The sequence below is a fragment of the Callithrix jacchus genome, chromosome 9 (genome assembly GCF_049354715.1).
Source record: "Callithrix jacchus isolate 240 chromosome 9, calJac240_pri, whole genome shotgun sequence".
Classification (NCBI taxonomy): domain Eukaryota; kingdom Metazoa; phylum Chordata; class Mammalia; order Primates; family Cebidae; genus Callithrix; species Callithrix jacchus.
Window position 1 is genome coordinate 16,771,611 of NC_133510.1, and position 9,093 is coordinate 16,780,703.

Sequence of the window (9,093 nt, forward strand, 5' to 3'; positions counted from 1 at the left end):
ATCTATGATAACCTTGACCTTGAGCTCCTCCTTGCTGCACCAAAAAGAAAAAAAAATTAATATGGTTTCAAAACCACACAGTTGAAAACTTGGAGAATACAGAATACCAATAGAGCAAAGAATAATATAGGAAACCAATTCAAAACAGAAGAAAATAAAAATCTGCACCCCCCCCACACCCGGATTTAGACATGGTAAATTTTGGGTTAGCTCTTTTCAGTTTGCCTTCCCCGCCCGCTCCTCCCCCGACATTCAGCAGCATTTTAATTGTGCATTCTCCAACTTACTGGGGCTTGGGACTCTGCGACTCAGTTTTCCTATTTAGAAAATATGATGGCTACATGCTAACAAAATTCACCAACTGCTTTCACGTGGTTTCCTTATCCTTGTGGCCAGGCAGGCTGTGTATCTCTCCATCCTAGGCCGCGAGGGTCGGAGAGCTGGGTGATGCAGCAGGCCCATGGGCCCCAGAGTTCCTCACTCTTAACCCAGATTGGTGCAAGAGAAAAATCCCACCTCCACGAGAGGAGGCCCAGACACCAGGCTGCCCGGGCCATGCACCACAGGTCGGATCCATCCAGGATCTCCTGTGAGTCATGCTTGTGCCTCTGTGTCACAAAATCAGAACAGCAGCCAAGAGTTTACACCTTGCTTTTTGAGCCAATAAGACCTTTCAACAAAACTTTCCCCCAGTGTATCTTTCCTGTTCACCTTCAGTTTGTAGAACTGTCTTAATGAAATGGGGCCCTCGCCTTCTTTGGCAAATAATACACTCGGAGTGTCTGCTTTTAATGGCGTTGGTGGACTTTTGTGTTTTTCTGTGGCATGGGTGTCACTCCAGTCATTACTGTGGCCAAGGGATAAACACTCCCTTCCGAGGGCTGTCACTGAGCTCCTCCCTCCTGTCTGTTCATCTGGGAAGGGTTTCTCAAGCCCCCCACTTCTCAGGGGAAGGCTGAGCCCTGCTTTCTTTACCAAGCTGCTCAGAGGTCTCCACTCACAAATCATGCGTCCACTTGCTTTTCTAGCTAGCTCTTCTCTGAAATGGTTTGTGGCTATGACGAGCGGGCAGAGGAGTTTGTTTCTGTTAAGGTGTTGCTGATGGTGGGGCAATGGTTCCAACGTTCATCGTTCAGCCAGATTCCTTCACTCCCCAAACTGCTCTGGATTTAACACAATCTTGGAAGTCAGAGCCTTGTGTTTGACTAAATAGAAAAATCAGAACTTCTAGGTAAAGCTACCAGGCAGTCACTATTGGGAGCAAACAGCTCCAGACTTGGGCTTGCCACTGTCTTTCCTTGTCCCCTAGTGGGGCCCCCAGGTCTTCCCTTATGGTGAGGGACTTCACCCCAGTCTTCTCTTATGGTGAAAAGAGCTTTTTGTTGTTGTTGTTTTTTTCTGTTAGCCATGATTTGAAGCCAACATTGAAAAAGTTCAGATTTCCTGGCTTGTGGGGAAGCTCCTGTGTGGGCATCACAGCCTCACATACCGAGCGCCTCTCCCAGCCCTGTGTAGCAAATCACGTGCCCTCCTGAAAGTCTCCTTTGACCACAAGTCCATTCTTAATATTTTCTCTTACACCATTGGAGTCATGGTCTCTTGGATTCTACCTGCAAATTTATGCAAACTATGCCAAATTTTTTGAAAAAAACTGGCAAATAAAGACATTTTGCAGGTGAAGTGCAGCTAACGCTTAATGGGTAGCAGAGGGATGCTCGAGGAGGGGGCCCAGGTTGAAGCAGAGGAGCAGGGAGAAGGGCAGGGGGTTGGTTGGTGTTTGCAGCAGTGATGGGAGACACTGGGGCCTTCCCCCTCCCCTCCCTCCCAACATGGGAGAAGAAAGAGTCAGGGACTCCCTGTCTCTTTCTCATAGTGGAGGCATCCTCAGAGCTGGAGTGAGGATGGAATCTCTTAGCCCCTCTTCAGACTGCTCCAGATGCCACATCTAGTGCTGAGAACGAGGTTGAGAGGCCCCCATGCCCTCCGACCTCCCTATGCCATTACATTCACATCAAACTCTACCACATGGTCATTCACATCACATTAAAGCATTTTAATTGTCTCCTGGGAAGTTAAGCTATGATCCCTCTCTATCAAAGAGCCGTTTACTCTTTAAGTCTTAACACTGGAAGTTTCTTTACTGATCGTCTGGTCCCATCCCTCTGTTTTAGGCATAAGGGGACTAAGACACGAAGTGGCTTACCCCAGTTCTCAGACTCTAAACCAGCCACACCACACCTCCTTTTCTAGGTGGCATTACTTACTGGGCAACAGGTCCCCAGCAATCTAGGTGCCACTTGAGATATCATGGGAGCAAAACATGCTTGTCTTCTTTTAAAGGATACACACCCCTGTCATTCCTAGGAGATTATGTGGGATCATGGACACCACGAGCTTCTAGGTGTGCTTTTCAAAAGGCCAGGCAGTTGGACAGACTGCAATGGTTCCCCATAGACTTGTAGATAACTTCTGGGCTGTCCAAACTGCCTGGTTTTGTGTTTGTTTTACCCTTTGGCTCTTCATAGGCAATGATGAAGTTGGAGGCTTGGAGGAGGAAGAGAAAGAAAGGGGTGGCAGAGTGGAATCTGGGGTGTAGGAGAAATACATTTATTGAGCACTAATTATATCCCTGACACCATGCTTAGTGTATTATCCAGTATTATCCCCATTTTACAGACTGAGGAAATTAAGTATTTTGCCCAAGTCTCACAGCTAACAAGTAAGAAGCTACAGGTTTTAAACTTGGGGTTGTCTGATTTCAGAGCCCAAGCTAGTCACCACCATGCTCATGGGGCAGTGGTCAGGACAAAGCCAGGTTTCCAGGGACCTTCTAAATGGTCACAGTGAAGAATAGCTCTCTTACATCCTGCTGATGGGATGACCAGCCTTGATGGGATTTCTAGCCTCACATTGGAGGAGAGGCCAGAAGAGGGGGTGGGCAGTGTCCTGTGTAGCTCTGGACTTGTCTCATGTGGCCCGCATTTTTCTGGGGCTGACGTATATTTTTGCAGTAGGTGTGGCCTGAGGGTGTTGGGTTTTTGCTTTTGTGCTGGTACAGGCAGTTGTCAGGCGCACATAAACACTCACTCAAATGTTTGTTTATTCATCCAACAAGCATGTCTTAGACACCGCCTCTGTCAATTCTGGGACCAGTCAGCAAGCATGGTCCCTGACCCAACAAATCTAGCTCAGGTTCAGAGATGCACAATCTAATTCCAGCAAAGCTTTCTGTAGATTATCTGTGGCAGCTTATACAACCCTTGATCTTTCCCACTTCTCAGCTGTTCTTGTACCAAGGAAGCTCTCCCATGGAGCAATGGAGAAGAGACGGAAAAGTGAGGCTATGCGCTGGCCTGAAGTTTTGGAAAAGGATGTGGAAGCCAGAGACTAATGGGGGTTTTGGTGGTGTGTGTGATAATCCTCTCCCTGCTGTTCCATTTCCTTGGGCACTTGAGTTGGGTCAACTGATGATGTAAGGCCCAACTGCCCATGTAAAAACCCTTCCCAGCATCCTCAGCTCAGATAACTGCCACTTGCCACTTGCCTGCCCCAGTGGGATTAACGGAAGCTCCCAACAGCCCTCCTGACCTCATTGGACAGAATTGTGTCCTCAGCAGACAGGAGCTCCTTCTTCTGAGCAAGACTTCCTGCTATCTTGGAGTAGGAAGTCCTCTCATGAGGAGCCCAAGCTTCAGACAGAGAAGAAACAGGGGCCATTCATTTATTTAATCTGCACAGTGTCAAGCTTAAAGGAAGAGGCTGAGACACAAAGTGTAATTTAAAGAGTTTACTTAAACCAAAGTGAGGACAGCTGCCTGGAAGACTCAGACCCAGGGGCCCTTGGCTCTGAGCTTCCTACAGCCTTTGTGACAAGCAGTTTTTTAAAAAAACAGAACAACAAAGAAAACAATTTTTATTTTAGGTTTAGGAGTACATGTGTAGGTTATACGTATAAACTCATGTCACGAGGGTTTATTGTAAAGATGATTTCATGACCCAGGTACTAAGCCTAGTACCCAATAGTTTCTCTTTTCTCCTCTCCTTCCTCCCAGCCTCCATCCTCTCATAGGCCCCAGTGTGCGTTGTTCCCCTCTTTGTGTCCACATTTTCTCATCATTTAGCGCCCACTTAGAAGCAAGAACGCGTGGTATTTGGTTTTCTGTTCTTGTGTTGGTTTGCTAAGGATGACAGCCTCCAGCTCCATCCACGTTCCTGCAAAGACATGCTCTCCTTCCTTTTTATGTTCATTGCGTCACTATTCACAACAGCAAAGATGTGGAATCAACCAAATGCCCTTCAACGACAGATGGGATAAAGACAATGTGGTAGATATACCCTCCAAGAAGGGTTTTAAAGGCGGAAGGGGCCAGAGAGTGGGCTGGGACAGGTTGTTTGTCAAGAATTCTTACTGGTTTACAGAAATAACTGACTGGCTACTCATTGTTAAACTAGAGGTGATAGGGTCCACTGTGGCATTATTATAGCTACATGTGGCAATAGCAGGCAGTTTTAAAAAATGAATCCATAGCTCAAAAGAGGGAGTGGGATGTGATTGCTGTCATTTTACTGTCTCTCCAGCCCTGACTCACCTTCCTCCGATGAAAGTTCTTTACTTTTTCCATCAGGACCCCTCTTTTCTGCCTTCTTTTAGTGTTGGGAAGGGTTCTCTAGCAGGGACAGACAGAAGCCAAGGAGAGGCCGTGCAAGGAAACTGAAGTGCTTGGGAGAGGGCAGCAGTCCCCTGCCTGCAACCAACATTAAAAAGCACCGTCACTTCAGGCTGAAAGTGGTAGAGACCAGTTAGAGTCACATCAAAGTATGTGTTAGACAGACCTGGCTATTCCTTTGCCCAGATGCTGTAGCATAACTGCAGGTGGATGGAAAAGACATGGAAAGCATTAATCAGTGGAAAAGCTCAGGGCTCAGTCCCTTTTGGAGGGTGGTGAGTGGTGGAAGTGCCTAGAAAATATGTATAGAAACTGTGAAATTGGGAGAAGGCTCTAGGATTTGGGGTTTGGTTACGGTGGGATCAGAGGCATCTGGGAGGGTGGAGACAAATACCCAAATCATAACTGGATCAAAGTTTACGGTTGATGGGTGACAGTATACACATCCAGACCTGTCTTGGACTTTTGGAAGATTTTCTCTGGGCTGAAGCTGTTAGCTAGAATAAATATCAAGAAAGGCTATAATTGCTTTTTCTCCCTATTGCCAGGAAGTTGGACTTTGATAAAACTCTAGTGACGGTTCACTGCAGCCTAGATAGAAAAGCACTGGATTTAAATTTTACTCTTGGCTCTGCTGAGCTGTGTACTCTGGGACAAACCATTTAACTTTTCAGCTGTGCTCTAGAAAGATTCATACCCATCTTGCAGGACTCTTTTAACATGATGACTGGCCTTTATTCTGTCACCCAGGCTGGAGTGCAGTGGTGGTGAGATCGTAGCTCGCTGTAGCCTCCAACTCCTCTCAAGCAATCCTCCTGCCTCAGCCTCTCAAAGCACTAGAATTATAGGCATGAACCCCTGCACCTGGCCACAAGACTCCCAGTGACTAAGAGGGAGAATAACCAGCAGGAAGATATGTAAACTGTGAAAAGCTGTCATCTTACAATGGTGTGGTGATGATCTTTATACTCCTGGGAGGGCTGGTGCACATTCTTGTCTACAGCCAGCATAAGCAGAGGATGATGATTCTGTCTTGAGGATTCTCATAGTAAAGTGAAAGGATATTGATATTACCTAATGTTTAACATGACTGGACCTGCCATCTCCTGCTCTAGGCACAGAAGATACGGGGCTGAGGGAGTCTCCGTTAGCAGCACTGAGGATCTTGGTTACAAGTGAGTGGAATGAGTAAGTGGGGAGGGGACCTTTAGCAACTTTTGAGAGCAATAAGAATGGCAAGTTATTTTTGTTGAGGAGCACAAAGCAAACATTAGCAGTGAAAGAAAAACAAACCACATCTTGCCTATTTAAAGCAATAAAGGAACGAACAAAGTTGACAGGTAAAGAGATGCTTTTGTTTCCCCAGTTATGAATCCCGGTAAAAAAAAAAAAATTGTACACAAACCACAAAGACAGTCAGTACCTTCACCTCAACTCCTAATGTGCTGAAAAACCTGAAAATAGAGCAGTGTCACACTTCAACTTGCTGTTTAATTTAAGCTTTATGTTTATATTCTGTTGAGAAAATCTCAAGACATTACTTGTTTTCTCCTCAGCCGTATTTTCAGGCATGGAGTCGGGGAGGGTAAATGTAATTTTTCCAAGTACACAGGCATTCATTTACTCAATATTTATTAAGACCTATCATGTGCCAGGCTGTCTGCTAGATGCGGCTAACAAAAATAAATCCCTGCCTTTAAGGGAAAGGATCAATACCGTGGTATCTGCAGCCTCTGCCCCTACAAGAAACATCTGACAGACTTCTGGTTTGGAGCTTGGATACTGACCAATCAGCTCTCATCTGCCCTGGACAATCAGGGCTCAACTGTATCAGCCAGTCAGAACAAAGCAAGTTTCAATCTTTCATTTGCACAAACAGACTTCATGGGAAACCTGGGAAGGAAAGTTTGCTATAAAACCTCACTCCTGCTCATGCTTGTAATCCCAGCACTTTGGGAGACCTGAGGTGGGGAGTTGGAGACCAGCCTGATCAGCATGGAGAAACCCTGTCTCTATTAAAAATGCAAAATTAGCTAGCTGTGGTGGTGCATGCCTGTAATCCCAGCTACTCGGGGTGCTGAGGCCGGAGAATCACTTGAACGCAGTGAGCCCAGATTGTTGCGGTGAGCCCAGATTGCGTCATTGCACCAGCCTGCGTAACAAGAAGGAAACTCCATCTCACAACAAACAGACAGACAAATAAATAAACAAACCCAACTCCTCTCTTTGTTCTCTGAACACACCTACGTTTTACACTAAAGGCTGGGTTTCCCAGGTATGCAAACTGTCCACTGGAATAAAGTCTCTTTCTTCCAAATTCCTTTTCCTGGAACTTTTGTTTGTGGGGTTTAGAAGGAGGAGCAGTAATTTCTAGGAAATCTGATCAGCTGAAGGGAGGCTGAGTGCCTGGAAAGGAAACAGTGGGCAATTCTACTGGAAGTAGATTTGAACCAGATGACAAGCAGCCCTGGATGGGTTAGGGATTTGTAACTTTATTTTGAAGGCATATGGAGTCACTGAGGCTTATTGAGCTGGGAAGTACCACGATCACCTGGCTGTAAACAGACCCTGAAATTTAGAATCTCATTTTTGAGGGTGAACTTAGGAGATAATTACATGGGTGGGTCTGAGGATGACTTGAGGACATTTAAAAGGGCATAGCAGTTTTGGCTTCCTTCCTGCTAATAGCATTTGCTGCTTCTCACACTTTATTTTGCATGGAGAACTCTGCACACATACACAGGAGAGTTGATATTTTCCTAATTTATCTCCGTAGCCGAGATAGCCTCAGACACCTAAGAAATAGAGTCAACACTGGAGAGCGGGGGGTGGGGAGTTGGGGAGAGATAGCATGGGGAGAAATGCCAGATATAGGTGAAGGGGAGGAAGGCAGCAAATCACACTGCCGCGTGTGTACCTATGCAACAATCTTGCATGTTCTTCACACGTAACCCCAAACTTAAAATTAGATAAAAAATGCCCAAAGAGAAATTCTATGTAGCTGAAGGCGGGGAGCTTGCCACTCAGCCCAGAGATGTTTCTTCCTAAGAGGAAGGGCACTGACACAGAACACTGTAACATGCTGTAGTGACCTGAAGGATGAACCCTCCCGGCACCTGCTGTGGAGAAGGATGGGATGCTGCAGTGTGCCAAACTCCGCCAATCTTGGCTTAAATCTGGGCATTGCCACAATTTGCTATGTGACCTTGAGTAAGTCACATTCCTTCTCTGGGCCTTAGTCTCTGCATCTGTAAACTGAGAGGTGTACTGGATGGTTTCCAAAATCCATCTGAGTGCTGACATCCTGTGGCTTGTGGGACTGAATGAGACCACTGGGAACTCTGTTGTGGCCAGTCTGATGATCCCCAAGTTTCTCTTCTTTCTCTCTGGTGCTGAGGGAGGCCACACAGTGAGAGGTACTTTTGTTCAGAGCCCCCAGCCGGGTCTCACAGTCCTAGTTGAGTCCTAGCCCTGCCGTAGGTTAAAGTGTGAACTTGGGCAAGTCACTCAGCCTCTCTGAGCCTCTGTTTTCTTTTCTGAAAAATACATGATGAATCAATGTCCCGTAGCCCAAGAAAAATGGAGGGATAGAAAAATTAGAGGGAGATGGCTTCCAATAGGTATGACATTATCCGTATCAGGCAAACTGGGTTCTTTCTACAAAACAGAAAACTTAGAAGAACAGATTTTGACAAATACACTCAACAGCTAGTGACATTATCCTGTTTTGGACAATAGCTTGGGCCTTTGACAGTTGTATCAATCTGTGAAAAAAGCAGCACTTACTAATCCCTGGAGTATAGAGACAAAGGAAGAAGTTTGTTTAAGTCTCCTGCATTAGACAAATCAATGTCTGTGTGTCCTACAAGACAAGCTCTTCACTGCTTGCTGTGTGGAACCTCTCAAATGAACAACCTTATTCATGTGAAAATTCCCTAGAGGGGCCACCACAATTTCAAACGGTCTCAAGAAATTGTGCCATGTGTGTACCTATGCAACTGTCTTACATGGTCTGCACGTGTACCCCCAAACCTAAAACGCAATAAAAAATTAAAAATTAAAAAAAAAGAAGTTGTGTCAGAGACATGAGTTCACACGACAGTGAGGAAATCTGGAAGCAGCAGGTGTTTGGTCCAGGGAAGAACCTCTTCTGGTGAAGAAAGCCCCACAGGCACCCGAGCAGTCTGATACCTCGTGCCTCTCAGAGGTCACAGGGTGATTGTCCCCAATCCTCCTGATTCTAGTCAGAGGGAACTTTAAAGTGAGCCATTCTCACAGACCACATGGAGACAAGGTTGAGGGGAAGTCTGACCTTAGCTATGGAAACCCTTTGGTGCCCCCCAGCAAAGCTCATTCCAACGGACGCTGGCCTGAGGAGAGCTGAGTGCTGTGGTCTCCGAGACCAGCTTAAGGGCAGACTTCCCAG